The sequence below is a fragment of the Pimephales promelas genome, chromosome 11 (genome assembly GCF_988280905.1).
Source record: "Pimephales promelas chromosome 11, fPimPro1.hap1.1, whole genome shotgun sequence".
NCBI classification, from domain to species: Eukaryota; Metazoa; Chordata; class Actinopteri; order Cypriniformes; family Leuciscidae; genus Pimephales; species Pimephales promelas.
Window position 1 is genome coordinate 26174209 of NC_142779.1, and position 14931 is coordinate 26189139.

At 41.9% G+C, this 14931-nt stretch overlaps 1 protein-coding gene across 1 annotated transcript in view; it reads right to left on the reverse strand.

Moving 5' to 3' along the window:
- Positions 1–12446, reverse strand: part of rmdn2 (regulator of microtubule dynamics 2) — a 90203-nt gene extending 77757 nt beyond the window's left edge. Inside the window, exons 1-2 of the mRNA XM_089117223.1 lie at positions 12223–12446; positions 11011–11077 (exon numbers count right to left, since the gene is read on the reverse strand). The gene's annotated coding sequence lies outside the window, so the exon portion shown is untranslated. The remainder of the gene's footprint in view (positions 1–11010; positions 11078–12222) is intronic.
- Positions 12447–14931: the final 2485 nt, after the last annotated feature.

Here is a 14931-nt window from a genome sequence, read left to right on the forward strand (position 1 = left end):
TCAATTTAATATTTATATGAATAATACATGGTTTTTATTATTATTATTGTTTAAGATGATAAAAAAAATATATGTGTTGATGTAAATAAAATAAAATCAATTTATATATAGATGTGGCATGTGGCATTCCATTATAAGATAGGATTTCAGTTGAAGTAAATTCTTTTCCATGGGTTTTACATCAAGGGTCCTATCTTATTATAAAGAGTTGTTACTGTATACTGTCTACATAAACTGATGATTTAAATAATTCAATAGATTTAATGGATAACCCTTAACTACTTAATGGAGTCATATTACAAAATAATATCTTCCTTAATAGAATGCCAATTCTACACTTCATTTTAATTTCTTAATTCATATTTATACATAATTGTTCAAATGATATATGCAATGTCTATTTTTAGTTTTAACTTGTATATGTCGTAACAATTGCTTATCATCAGTACAATCTTGTCTCTAAGCCTTATGATCTGAAAGGACTTTCAATGGCAGCCTTTTTAAAAGCAGAACCATTGATGACCGTGTCTAAGCATGATTGATTTTAAAATGCCATTTCTCAGAAATATTTCTTGCCCTTTATCAAGAATACTCTGTGATTATCTTCCAGACAAGCAAGAGCATCGTTTTAAAGAATTATTCACTCATAAACACAAATTATGTCATTTAATATATATAAAACACAGACATGTACTGTATATTGAATATTTGGAGCAGAGGGAAGAATTTCCACTTTATTGGATAACTCCATTGAATTCAGCCTTTTTTTATAACTTAAAGCAATCAGACAGAAGGCACGCAATAGAAGCTGTGTTCACTGCAAACCATCATTTATTGAAAAACTGCATTCAATGTCCTCCTTTTGTGTTTCAAAGAAAATATAAAACTTATGGGTTTAATACAACAAGAAAGCTCTGGAGATGCTGAATCAAATTTTCATGGAAAAGCAAGAACCTCAAGTTCAAAGAGCTACAACTGAAGAAGGAAAAACTCAACAGGACATCTACATACAAGAAATAGCTAAAAAAAAAAATACGACTTTGTGGCGAGGAGCACCACTTTCATCGTTAAGGAGGAAAACCTGTTCCAGAAATTTGCCAAACTGATCATCGAAACAGCCAAGAAGGCAGGGAGAAAAACCTACCCAATCCTGTCTATGAAGAGTGGGATGTTCAGATGCCCAATTCTGTGAAGAACCACTCAAATATTAAAAGAGTTGAATGAGACCTCTGACATTCAACAGTCCAAGAAAAGTCTAGGATTCACCTGGTAAAACTTTACAACATGTAGTTGTGTAATGACTCTCTCTTGACTCTTCTATTGCATATGGAAGCTTGTTTCAGCCACGGAATAAAAAAATGAATATAATTGCACAATAATTATGTCTATTTTTTTTCCTTACAATTGTAAGTTTATATCTCATAATGCAGATATAATTCGCAACTGTGTTTGTATCTCAAGTAAGTTGTATCATCTGTAAGTCGAAATTGCAAGATATAAACTTTTTCTCAGCATTTGGACTTTATATTCTGACTTTTCTTAGAATTTCTCAGAATTGTCAGTTATAAAGTCAGAACTATGAGTTTATATCTTACAATTCTGAACTTTCTCAGAATTGCAAGATTCAAACTGAAAAAAAGGCAGAACAGTGAGATAAAAAGCCACAATATTCCTTAAAGGGTCACTTCACTCTTTTGCATTAAGCTTTGTATCTTTAGAAACCCAGTCATATTTTTGAATGGTCATGGTTTATTCCCTTATTTTCCCCTGAGATGGGAGAAATAAGGATTTATTTATAATTATTTAAGTGTTTAACCTGCTTATCGTGACGTAAAAATCATCATTTTGTGTCACGATAAGCAGGAAGTCATATTTCATTAAAATCTTTAGAACTACAAACACTAGCTCATTATTATTCCAGGGTGTTGGACCCACTCACCCTACAAGCCTATTACAGATCAGTGGGTGGGACTTCATTTGCAGAAACTGAAATCAATATTCGCCATCTTGTTTGGAAGCTAAGCTAACAAGCGCTGTGGAGATAGTAAGTTATGACAATGACGGAAGAAACTAAACATGATATTATGGAAGAAGAGGATTTTGAAATTCTGCTGCTCGAATCCGATGTTCGTGGCTATCTTTACGAGTCACAGTTTAGAGCAGCTGAGGCTGATGGAGGAGCAGGAGAGGACCCCGCACTGACTCTGGCGCTGGGCGGATTGCTGTTGCTTGTACTCTCGCTGCTTGCTACGGCCTACGGACACAGCTCGTCTGCTGCAGAGAATTTCAACGATGGCAATTTCTCCTGGAGGAAATCGCTGAATCAGACGAGCACACGGAGGTTTGTGTTGTGACTAAACATCCAGGTATCATGCAGTAATTCACCAAACAGAAATAAATACAAACGAGGAGTAATTCACTAATGAGTTTGCCAATGTAACATTAAAGGGGTTTGTTTTTGTGGGAAGAAGGAGGCAGGAACCGGTGAACATTTAAAGGGGACATATCATGCAAAATCCACTTTTTTAGATTATTATCTTCAGGTGCTTCGTTTATATCTTTATATTCTGTTTCGGTCATCTTTTTCAACCTGTTCAGATTTTTCTGTTCTCTATTACGTTTTTTGAACAATTACGTCACAGTATTTGCAGCGGAACTGACAAATAAGGACATCGACAACCGGTCCAACACTTCGAGCAATCCGCCATTTTTAATTCTCGCTCCGATTTTGTAGTCCAAACTCAATGATGCAGAAGCTACGAGAGGGCAAGTCAAAATGTTCGGTTGTTGGATGTAGTGACCTGAAACAATTCAAGGATCCCCACTTCAACAACCTCCGCCTGTATAAAGAAGGGTTTGCCGATCGACTTCGTCTGAATGATGGGTTAGAAATTCCTTCTATCATTTTAGCTGCTGTGTTTTCTGATGCTTTTCTAAACGTAAGTTATCATTATCAATACAGATTTTTGGTGGTAAGATTAGACCGTAGTCATTTATCTTGTCAGTGTGCTTGTTTTAACAAGAGAAATAGTCGACTTTCACTAATGACACAAAACAGTTAACTTAAGTTACATACCACTGCAATACATACATTCATATGAAGACGTTGTTCTGCAGGTTCGTCGTCGTCTTTTTCAAATCGCTCGCTCTGGCTTGAATATGTAAGGCTTGATGTAAGGCTTGAAGTCTTCTGTTGTTGACATTTTGTTAACGTGTGAATAAAAATGTTCTTTGAAGCTATAGTAATCGTATTTCTCTTATCAAACTACAATAATGACCGAACGCGGGGAGTTGAACCAACTGTGAACTCAGCGACCTGGAGAGCGGGCGGGGAAAGATGCAACTCCTTTTTATTTAAAGGGGCCACTTTAAAACGACTTGCTCACAGAAGCACATCAGAAAAGGGTCAGCAAAGGGGCCTGTGGAGCTATAATAATGAGGAATTCAGACCCAATCATTGCCGTTATGCTTTATATAGACCACAGATGTATGATTTATAAGTAAAAATTAAAGATTTAAAAGCATGATATGTACCCTTTAAGCATTTTAATAGTAAAATGAACAAATACAAAACGAAAGTATAAGCCAGCAGCCCCTCATTGGCGACTGCTGTAACGTTACACACAACAGAAACAAAACACAACATAAAATCAGGCCTGTTTCTCTCTCTCGATCTGCCGTCATCGCTCCCCGTTTTATGCTTTCGCTTCTCTGTGAGAGACGCAAGACCGGCGCGCGCCTCACAGGTGTCTTTCATTATCAGTCTCTGTTATAACTCACGCCACCGGCCTCGCGCGGAGCGCCGTCCTCTTACATCCCTTGCCCTTGATCGTCCTGCTCGCCACAGCCAACTAGACATTTTGTGTGAAATGAATTTCAAACTCCGGTGACAGCTAAAGTTAGCCTTGTAGATGGAAGAGTGAATTCTCTGTTTGCGCTGTTCCGGATTAGTGGGTGTGGCTTGCGGAGCTGTGCATTGTGGGACATGTAGTCTTTTCATATATAGGCGCCCCTTGGTTATTTGGTCTTTTCTCGGTCAAGAGGGCACCAAATTAAAAAATTATTTTACATTTCGACTACATATATGATCCACTTTTAATAAAGATTAATGTTGCAATGGGTGAAATGCTTACTTTGAAACTGTTAAAAGTGGCTCTTGGATGAATCTTTGCAATTGAAATCAAGGGAGGATGTCTCAGTCAAATTTCTTTATGTAACATGGACTATTTATGCTAAAAAAAATGCAGTCAACTATGAGCCTAGCCTGTACCGCCCCATTTGAACACAGTGTAGTGATGGTGAAGCCCACATGAAGGTGTGTGAGATGGAGCCTGCATGCATGGCTTCGATTGCTACGTGCAGTTTCACAGACGTGCTTCTTTTCATGAAAACACTTCATTGTTCCAAACCAACCTGTATTCACACAACCTATGAACACACAAACCAACCCCAACTCCAAAGCAAAGGTGGTGCTTCACATGAGATTGAATGATAGGTGTCATCACCAAAGAACTCATTCTGATCCAGATTAATCACCAATGTCACGGCATGTTATTCAAAGACACACATGCTGAAAATAAATACTTAAGTTATAAATAAAAATCAACGGCTATCTAAGCATCAGACGCCTGTAGTATGAATGGAAGACTGATAGATACAGTAGATAAAGACTCTTACATAAAGTCATCCAAGATATTTTATATAACTGGAATCTCTGGTGGTTTTGAAAAATGGTAGATATACAACCACGGCATAAAAGCCAGCTTATGCAACTCCATAGATTCTGTCACTATTAATATTTTATTGAGGTCATCAGAATTGTTTGCATGTTAATTCTCCTTTAGAAATCGGCACATGTTTTAAAATGTGCTGAAAATAGCTTGATATCTTAGCTCAATTGGTTATTCAGACATGTTTAAACCATTAATCAATCTGAAAAAACAAATTTCTAATCAGAGATGTCATAACTATACTGTCATTGCAACAGAATTAAATTATGATTCGCCAGTAAATATACAAATTTAAATGGAAAGTCCTCTCAAGAATAAAAATTCTGTCATTCAGTCAGTGCTTGAAATCTTTGTCCATGCAATGAAAGGGTTCACAAATAAAGGCGAAAGCCACATCCCATTAGGTTCTAAGAACAGACCGAGCTCTCTGCTCTGCTATAACAGCCCGATCAATGGGGAAGGAACTCTCGAACCCTAAATACTTGCAATCCACGGGGAGCTGACAGAGAGCTAGCACCAATCACTAAAGCTGTCCTACGAGATCTCAGGACACCAGCACTCCCAAAGTTGCACGATAATGAAAAGAGCTTTTAATTCCCAGCGGAAAAAAAAACAATCTTCATCAGGTTCTCAAAAATCTGTGTACCCACAAGGTAGTGGAGGACCCTACTTTAAGAGCCTCAGCACTGGAGGAGGGTTCTACTCTATACTCAACCCTGAAGACTTTCTTACCAAGGGGAGATAGCAAAGTGCTAGCGACAACCACCTGTAATGCTGTCTTTATTCCAGACTGAAAGAGATAAAGGGGAGAAGAGGACCCTACTGTGAGACCCCAAAACGAGGGTTCTACATGCTACTCTACCTGGATTATTCACTTAATTACCAAGGGGAGCATGCCAAGCACTATAGCTACAACCTATCGATAATGCTGTCCCCAGGATACATACCGGACTTCAGACTCCAACCCTCTCTTGTGTCCTAAAAGGGTTGCAAACATACAAGACAAAAGAACAAAACCACTCCCCAGAACAATGCCCCCACGTCGAAGGTTATATTCTTTGTCTGCCCCTGAACGCGAAGTCCTTGAGAAATATCTTTCTGGTTCCTTAGAGGCTGGTATTTTTGTCCCATCCTCCTCTCCTGCCGGCGCTGGATTCTTGTTTGTGAAGAAGAAAGATGGTTATTTGCACCCTTGCATTGACTATTGTGGGCTGAATGACATAACGGTTAAGAATCGCTATCCGCTTCCCTTTATGTCTTCCGCCTTCAAGATTCTACAGGGCGCAAAGATCTTCATAAAGCTGGATTTATGCAGTGCGTACCATTTGGTGCGCATTAAGGAGGGGGATCCTGGATCATATTTTGATTTTCTCCCCTTCTCTTCAGGTGCACGTTCAGCACGTTCGTCGGATCCTCCAGCGACTTCTGGAGAATCGTTTGTTTGTAAAGGCAGAGAAATGTATGTTACACGGCCAGTCTGTCACGTTTCTCGTTCTGTCATTTTGGCGGAGGGTATCAGCATGGACCCTTCTAAGTTCTGTAACAGAGTAGGCGGCGCCTGCCTCTCATGTCACGCTTCAGCGTTTCCTTGGATTCGCAAATTTTTACCAATGATTTAACTGCAATTTAAGTCAAGTAGCCGCGCCCCTCACTGCGCTCACCTCTGTCAAGTCTCGTTTTGAGTGGTCTCAGGCTGCCCAGACAGCCTTTGATCACCTTAAGTCTCTGTTTACCTCTGCGCCCATTCTCACTACTCCGGATACCTTCAGCCAATTCATTGTTGAAGTCAGGGCTATTCTCTCCCAACGTTCTTCTGCTGATGGCAAGGTCCACCCATGCGCTTATTTTTCTCATCCCTTCACTCCGTCTGTACATAATTGTGACGTTGGTAACCGCAAACTGTTGGCCATTCGTTTAGCTTTGGGGCAGTGGCATCACTGGCTAGAGGGCTCTTTTGTTCCTTTCATAGTCTGGACTGATCACAAGAATTTCCAATATATTCATTCTGCTAAGTGCCTTAATGCTTGTTGGCCATTATTTTTTGCTCATTTAAATTTTCCCATAAACTACTGCCCGACGCGTTCTCTCATCAGTTCACTTCCCCTGAGGAGGATCGTGTTGAGGAAGAGATCCTTCCTCAGGGATTCATTCCATCTGGGGAATCGAACATCTAGTTAAACAAGCCCTTTCTTGTCACCCTTCCATGCCAGTGTCCCAGAAACTTGTTGTTTGTGCCAGTCGCTGCGCGCTCGGCCGTTCTGCAATGGGGGCATTCCTTTAAGCTTTTTGCTCAACCTGGAGTCAAAGGAACGCTCGCTGCCATTCGCCAGAGATTTTGATGGCCAACCCGCGAACGAGATGTCCGTCGATTTGTTGCGTCTTGCCCTGTCTGCGCTCAGACTAAGCCCAGTTATTCTCCTCTCGCTGGACTTCTCTGACCACTTCCTATACCGTCCCGTCCGTGGTCCCAAATCTTGCTCAATTTTATAACATGACTTCCTCCTTCAGGTGGAACTACTGTTATCCTCACATATCTATGTTTTTCCAAAGCCCGGCCATTGTATCCCTCTTCCTAAACTCCCCTCCACCAAGAAGACCGCGCGATTCATGGTCTTCCCTCTGATATCGTTTCCGACAGGGGACCTCAGTTCACTTCTCAATTTTGGAAGGAATTTTGTTGATTAATCAGTGTGTCCCTAGTCTCTCTTTTGGTTTTCATCCGCAAACTAATGGTCAGGCTAAGCACACCAATCAGATTATTGGGTGCATTTTAAGCAGTCTCGCTTTCTGCAACCCTTTGTCTTGGGCAGAACAGCTCCCTTGGGCTGAGAACGCGCACAATGCCGTTCGGTCCTCTGCCACCGGTCTGTCTCCTTTCCATTGCTGTCTTGGGTATCAACTGCCACTTTTTCCGTCCCAAGACTCTGATTCTAATATCCCGTCGGTCAAGGCTTTTATTCAACAATGTAAACGTACATGGAGAAGGGTGAGATCTGATTTATGTCATTCGCGTTTTCTCACTCGTCAAGCTGCCAATAAATACTGTGTTAGAAGCCCTAGATATGTTTGTAGGCAGAGGGTGTGGCTCTCCACCCTTAACCTCCCCTAACAGTCCGCGTCTCGCAAGTTAGCCCCCAAATTCATTGGGCATTTTCGAGTCTCTAAGGTCCTGAGTCCTGTCGCTGTCAGGCTTAAACTCCCCCCCCCCCCCATCTCTGACGTATACATCCAGTGTTTCACGTTTCTTGTATTAAGCCTGTTGTACCCGCTCCTATTCGTTTTGCTTCTCTTCCTATTCGTGTCGAGGGTTCTCCAGCTCACTGTGTCTCACCTGTCTTCTCTGTTGTCTCTCCGGGACCTGTCAGCCCAGCCTGGGCGTCATCTCTATTGTTTGATTGAGAGACTTTCTGTTGTTAGCCCAACGCAGTGCATTCCTTTGTTATTTTAAAGAAATAATTAATCAGCTTACGCTCTTGGGTCCTTCCTTCAGACATCTCTGGAACAAGGTTCATGCCTTGTTACTGTCTTTCTTGTGTTCCCCCCATTATTGTGTATTTGGTTCAGTCCTGTTCCAGTGTTCCCGCTCCTCGTTTGTGTTCATGTTTTCCAACTGTGTTCTTAGTTAATTTTCCCAGCTGTGTCTTGTATAACTCACCCGTTCCTCTGTATTTAAAGGGTTAATTCACCCAAAAATGAAAATTAAGTCATTAATTACTCACTCCCATGCTGTACCAACCCCGTAAGACCTTTGTTCGTCTTCAGAACACAAATGAAGATATTTTTGATTAAATTTGAGAGCTGGATCACTACCACATAGGCACCATAAGGGATTGAAACTTGAAATCCCAGAAAGTCATTGAAGAAAATGTTTAAATATTCCATGTGACTACAGTGGCTTAACTATAAATTTATCAAGCAACAATGAATACTTTTTGTGTGGAAAAACAAAACAAAAATAATGATTTTATTTGACTATTTATTTTCTTCCTTGTAGGCCTGAGACGAGAGTTCAAGAGATTTCCACGACGCATACGCGAGAACTGCGAAACTCTCTTGATTTTTAAATCTCTTGAACTCTCGAAATATCTTCATAGAAATATCTTCATTTGTGTTCCGAAGATGAACAAAGCTCTTACGGGGTTGGTACAGCATGGGGGTGAGTAATTAATGACTTAATTTTCATTTTCGGGTGAACTAACCCTTTAAGCCCTGTGTTTTAGTTCAGTCCGTGTGAATTCTTATTGTTGTTTTGTTGCCTGTAGCTGTTTCTTTGTTCCTGTCCTGAGTTTCAGTGGATTTCCTGTTTGTTTAATTAAAATGTTAATTTAATTAAATGTTGCTTTTGGATCCTGCTTCCTCCTCCTCTGCTGCGACGCAACAGATAGATGTTCTTCATTCTATTCTATTCTATTCTATTCTATTCTATTCTATTCTATTCTATTCTATTCTATTGCTAAGCTACTGACCCAAGCTGCATGTGGAATGACCACATTTAAAGTAGCCTTTTGTTTGTGTAACAGGTTTTTGAAAGGTACATATAATCTGATGGTCTGTTCATGCATGTAAGGGCAGTTAAATGCTTATCAGAACCATCAGATTTTACTTGAACTTCACTGAACTTCCTGAGGATATTTTTCCAAAAACAAAACAACAACAAAAAATGCTGCTTAGATCCAGGTCAAGGAAAATGTTTCACATTCCAAATCTGCATGTTTTGAGATACAGTAGAAATAACTGACAGACATACGTGTGCATAAACTGATTTTAGAAAAAAAAAAACAAAAAAAAAAACATGCTATTTACCTCACCATGACCCTGTTCCATTACTCAGTGCCCCCATGAATTCATAACTCCCTATAGACTATAAAAAGGATTCCCATTGGCAGTGGGCCCATACGGGAGTGAGAGAGAGATGAATCGATTGCTTCCTTTTCTCCTCTCCATCTAAAGTCTGTACGTGCTTCAGCTACATGTCAGTGGCCTCACACACCAGCAGAAGAAGATACACATCAGTGCAGCGTCTGTAAGCCTGGAACATGCTATCTCAAACTAAGTTTACTCTTTTAGTCAGGAAACTCTATGCAGTTCATAGAGTTCAGATTCAATTAATTTTCCGTGTTGTTAATTGATATTTTTCCTAACATTCATTGGGGGCAATACAAATATAAGACATTATATATATATATATATATATATATATATATATATATATATATATATATATATATAAAGTAAGAGCATAACTTACTAATGAGCAATTTGATCTCAATCAATGTAATGTCTAAAAACTCATTAAAAGCAGAATGTTTATTTTTTTATTATTATTGTAATTGCATGCACACTGTAAAAATGAATATGCTTTATCTAATCAATAAAATTGTGGCAACAGATTACAAGCAATATTATTTATTAAATTGACCAAATTAGAATTGAGTAATAGTTAATCAAATTAACGTTCTAATTAATTCTAATTTGTACAGTTTAATTAATAATATTGCTTGTAATATGTTGCTACAATTTTATTGATTAGATAAAGCATATTATTTTTTTCAGTGTAAGCGTAAACCAGTTTTCTTACAATTATTATTTAAATGTCTAATCAGACATCTAGTGGAATATGAATATGAATGTTTACGGTTGTTAAGCAACTTGCACACTTATATAGAATGTATATATTGCAACTCAACCAATCAGAATTCAGACTCAGAATTCCCCATTTAAGCCATTAGCATTAGCACTTCATCTGCTAACATATTCATTTAAATTAAGTGATTTTTTTATTTATTTTTTTTACCATAGATTCTATAGAGTTTATATAACTGTCAGTAAAAAGACATTTCTGTAACACAGATTACAGAATGTAAAAGAAACTTAAGTGAAGGTGTGCACATGCAGACATATACCAGCAGGGGGCGCTTGCATTACTGTCACCAACTCTCATCTCTGTTAGACCTGCTGCCAAGGGATCCTACAGTGGTGTTTTTGTGGTGTGTGTTTTTTGCAACATTTGACTGCATGCTCTTTCCTGTGGTCAGCTCAATTTAGCATTGAATGCTTTATCTATCCACAAACAAGACAGAGATTCATCCAGCATGAGTTCGTATTTCTGTGTATGAGTATGACAAAGTTTTTCCGGCGGGAATTTGGTTAAAAACAGATGCTGACATTTAGAGTGTGTTTATATTTTTTAAAAGTTTGTCTACAGTTGCAGGAGGGACAGAGTCTATTAATAGAGATGTTATGACCAGCCCTGTGTTAGTTTTAATGTCATTTAGCCTACCTGAGGTCCAAACAACTCAAACGTTCATGAAGAGCCAAGCTTGTGGTCCATCAGTGGGTGTTTCCACCTAAAATATCGCATAAAGAGAAAAATCATGTTTACTAAAGAAAATTGGTAACACTTCATTAGTCATTAATCTACACATCATTAGTTAACATTTATGTATTAACCAAAATGAACTAACAATGAGCCATACATTTGTTACAGTATTTATTAATATTTGTTATTTAAAAATACACCTGTTCATTGTTTGTTCATGTTAGTTCACAGTGCATTGAGTAATGTTAACAAATACAACCTTTGACTTTAATAACATATTAGTTAATGTTGAAATTAATATGAACTAAAATGAATAATTAAGGTAGTTAACTAACTAATGAACTTCATTTGTTGCATTTACTGGTATTTTCTTATTTAAGGTTTTACTCACCAGCAGTAATAGTGCCAGTATGCTAAATTAAATGCACACATTTCATTGGCATATCTGGAATAAAGTAGCTTTTCCAGTCACTTTTTGAGTGTGTTGCAGCCATCAATCTAAATTAGTTTATATTTATAAAATACAATTAATTTGGTCATCTTTTCTTTGTACGTTTGTCAGTCAAACAAAGATTTAAGAGAATTTTCAAAACCAGAGATTCTTGAATTTATGGCTGTAACAAGGTTCAGGGAAGAAGGAGGCAGGAACCGGATGACAATAAAAAAAATAAAACTTTATTTAAACAAAAGAAACAAATTACCGGCTACCCAAAATAAAACATAAATACCGGCCAGCAGCCCCTCGTGGACGACTGCTGGCTTACCAAAATAAAATATAAAACACAAACAAAAGCAGACCTGTTCCTCTCTCGATCATCCACTCTATCACTCCCCCTTTATGGCTCCGCTCCTCCGTGAATGATGCGAGACCTGTGTGCTTCACAAGTGCTGCTCATTAGCACTCGCACCACCGGCCTCGCGACTTTCTTTCACGTCCCTCGGCCATCCTGCTCACCACATACCCCCATCACCCCTCACAGGCCGGGGGGTACACCCAAGACTGAGCCTACTCCTCCCCGGCGCTGGCGATCCCTGGGGGTATGGATCGACGAGCCGAGGGAAACGGAGATGGAAGCATGAGGAGCGACGGACACGAGAGAGGGGAGAGAGGAAAGAAAGAAAGGAAAAAAAATTGGTCCGGCTCCCACAACGCGCTGCCATCTTGTCCCTCACCAGCTTGGGCGATCTCCTCCGCAGTGCCGGGCAGAGATGCTGGACGGCCCTCGGTAGACGCCTCGATGCTCCCCCACCCCCGGTGGACGTCAACGGCTCCTCGGGTGCCTTGGGAAGACGGCAGGAGTCCCTCGCTCCCTGCTCCTCCCCTTCACTGGCGGATGGCAGCAGGCTTCGGCCCACGGCAAGCGGCGGTAACTCCTCCTCTCCCTCCCGGAAGGCAGCCGCCCCTCCATTTCCCAGGCGGTCGGCAGCGAGTTCGGGCGTCCCACCGGCAACACACCCCAGCGCCCCGCCTCAAGCGTCCATGGCCGTGAGTCCCCCGCTCCCTGCTCCTCTCCCTCTGCGTGGACGGCAGCAGGCTCCAGCCCACGGCAAGCGGCGGCGACTAGTGCACCATGCTCGATGGCACCGCAGATTCCCCACAGCGGAGAGGAACATCGGACAGCGCGTTCCTCCCTCTTCCCGGGTTTCGGCACCAGTGTAACAAGGTTCAGGGAAGAAGGAGGCAGGAACTGGATGACAACAAAAAAATAAAAACTTTATTTAAACAAAAGAAACGAATTACCGGCTACCCAAAATAAAAAATAAATACCGGCCAGCAGCCCCTCGCGGACGACTGCTGGCTTACCAAAATAAAATATAAAACACAAACAAAAGCAGGCCTGTTCCTCTCTTGATCATCCACACCGTCGCTCCCCCTTTATGGCTCCGCTCCTCCGTGAATGATGCGAGACCTGTGTGCTTCACAAGTGCTGCTCATTAGCACTCGCACCACCGGCCTCGCGACTTTCTTTCACGTCCCTCGGCCATCCTGCTCACCACATACCCCCATCACCCCTCACAGGCCGGGGGGTACACCCAAGACTGAGCCTACTCCTCCCCGGCGCTGGCGATCCCTGGGGGTATGGATCGACGAGCCGAGGGAAACGGAGATGGAAGCATGAGGAGCGACGGACACGAGAGAGGGGAGAGAGGAAAGAAAGAAAGGAAAAAAAATTGGTCCGGCTCCCACAACGCGCTGCCATCTTGTCCCTCACCAGCTTGGGCGATCTCCTCCGCAGTGCCGGGCAGAGATGCTGGACGGCCCTCGGTAGACGCCTCGATGCTCCCCCACCCCCGGTGGACGTCAACGGCTCCTCGGGTGCCTTGGGAAGACGGCAGGAGTCCCTCGCTCCCTGCTCCTCCCCTTCACTGGCGGATGGCAGCAGGCTTCGGCCCACGGCAAGCGGCGGTAACTCCTCCTCTCCCTCCCGGAAGGCAGCCGCCCCTCCATTTCCCAGGCGGTCGGCAGCGAGCTCGGGCGTCCAACCGGCAACACACCCCAGCGCCCCGCCTCAAGCGTCCATGGCCGTGAGTCCCCCGCTCCCTGCTCCTCTCCCTCTGCGTGGACGGCAGCAGGCTCCAGCCCACGGCAAGCGGCGGCGACTCGTGCACCATGCTCGATGGCACCGCAGATTCCCCACAGCGGAGAGGACCCTCGGACAGCGCGTTCCTCCCTCTTCCCGGGTTTCGGCACCAGTGTAACAAGGTTCAGGGAAGAAGGAGGCAGGAACCGGATGACAATAAAAAAATAAAACTTTATTTAAACAAAAGAAACGAATTACCGGCTACCCAAAATAAAACATAAATACCGGATAGCAGCCCCTCGCGGACGAATGCTGGCTTACCAAAATAAAATATAAAACACAAACAAAAGCAGGCCTGTTCCTCTCTCGATCATCCACACCGTCGCTCCCCCTTTATGGCTCCGCTCCTCCGTGAATGATGCGAGACCGGTGTGCTTCACAGGTGCTGCTCATTAGCACTCGCACCACCGGCCTCGCGACTTTCTTTCACGTCCCTCGGCCGTCCTGCTCACCACAATGGCATTTTACAAAATATCCCACCTTGGTAAGTTGGGTTATATATAGTGTAAAGCACAAGGTTTCTGTTGCAGTTACACTGTTGCAACATGCTATGTGCTACTGTATGTGACCGGAACGTAGATGATAACAGATGTATGACCGTGTCTTTTATGAATCTTATGAGTAATCACAACCATCTCTCTTTTAGTCAGGGAAACAAACATCATCCTGCTGGAGAGAAGCCTGTTTCCTGCTGCATGCCAGTGGTTAGACCTTGGCTTACACACCCTCAGATATTTCTGTCTCTCCCTCACTTCTGCTCCTCTCCAGCCTCACGCTGACAGAGGGATGTACTGTAACACCAAGAGCTGTGAGACACAAGATACAAAGTCATGTTCAAAAGCCACATGATATTCTTCTACACAAACCATTTTTTGTATTTGAGGCTGATCTTTCAGTCATGGTCAATACGGAAGTTGGCTTAGTTTACATATGGCATCATGAATTTTACACAGTCTAGGAGCAGATGATTTTACTTTAGTAAAGCTAGTAGGTTCAGTAGTTTCTGCAGTGCGAACACAGGAATATAGTCCGCCATTGTTGTTGCTGTTATGTGTGACGTAAAGGTGTGTGACTAATGCTGACACGTGGTAAGATGACGTCATCATTTCACAAAACATACGGATTGGACATACACACGAAAACGCGCAAGGGTTTCATATTTAAAGTTTCATATTTATCCACTCTGGGACCCGGTTAAAAAAAAAAAGTGGTTTCAGTGTCCCAAAACTCCGGATCTGTGTGGACGAAACACCAATATGATACAAAAAAAAAAAATTCAGTCTAGACTTAAACTGACAGA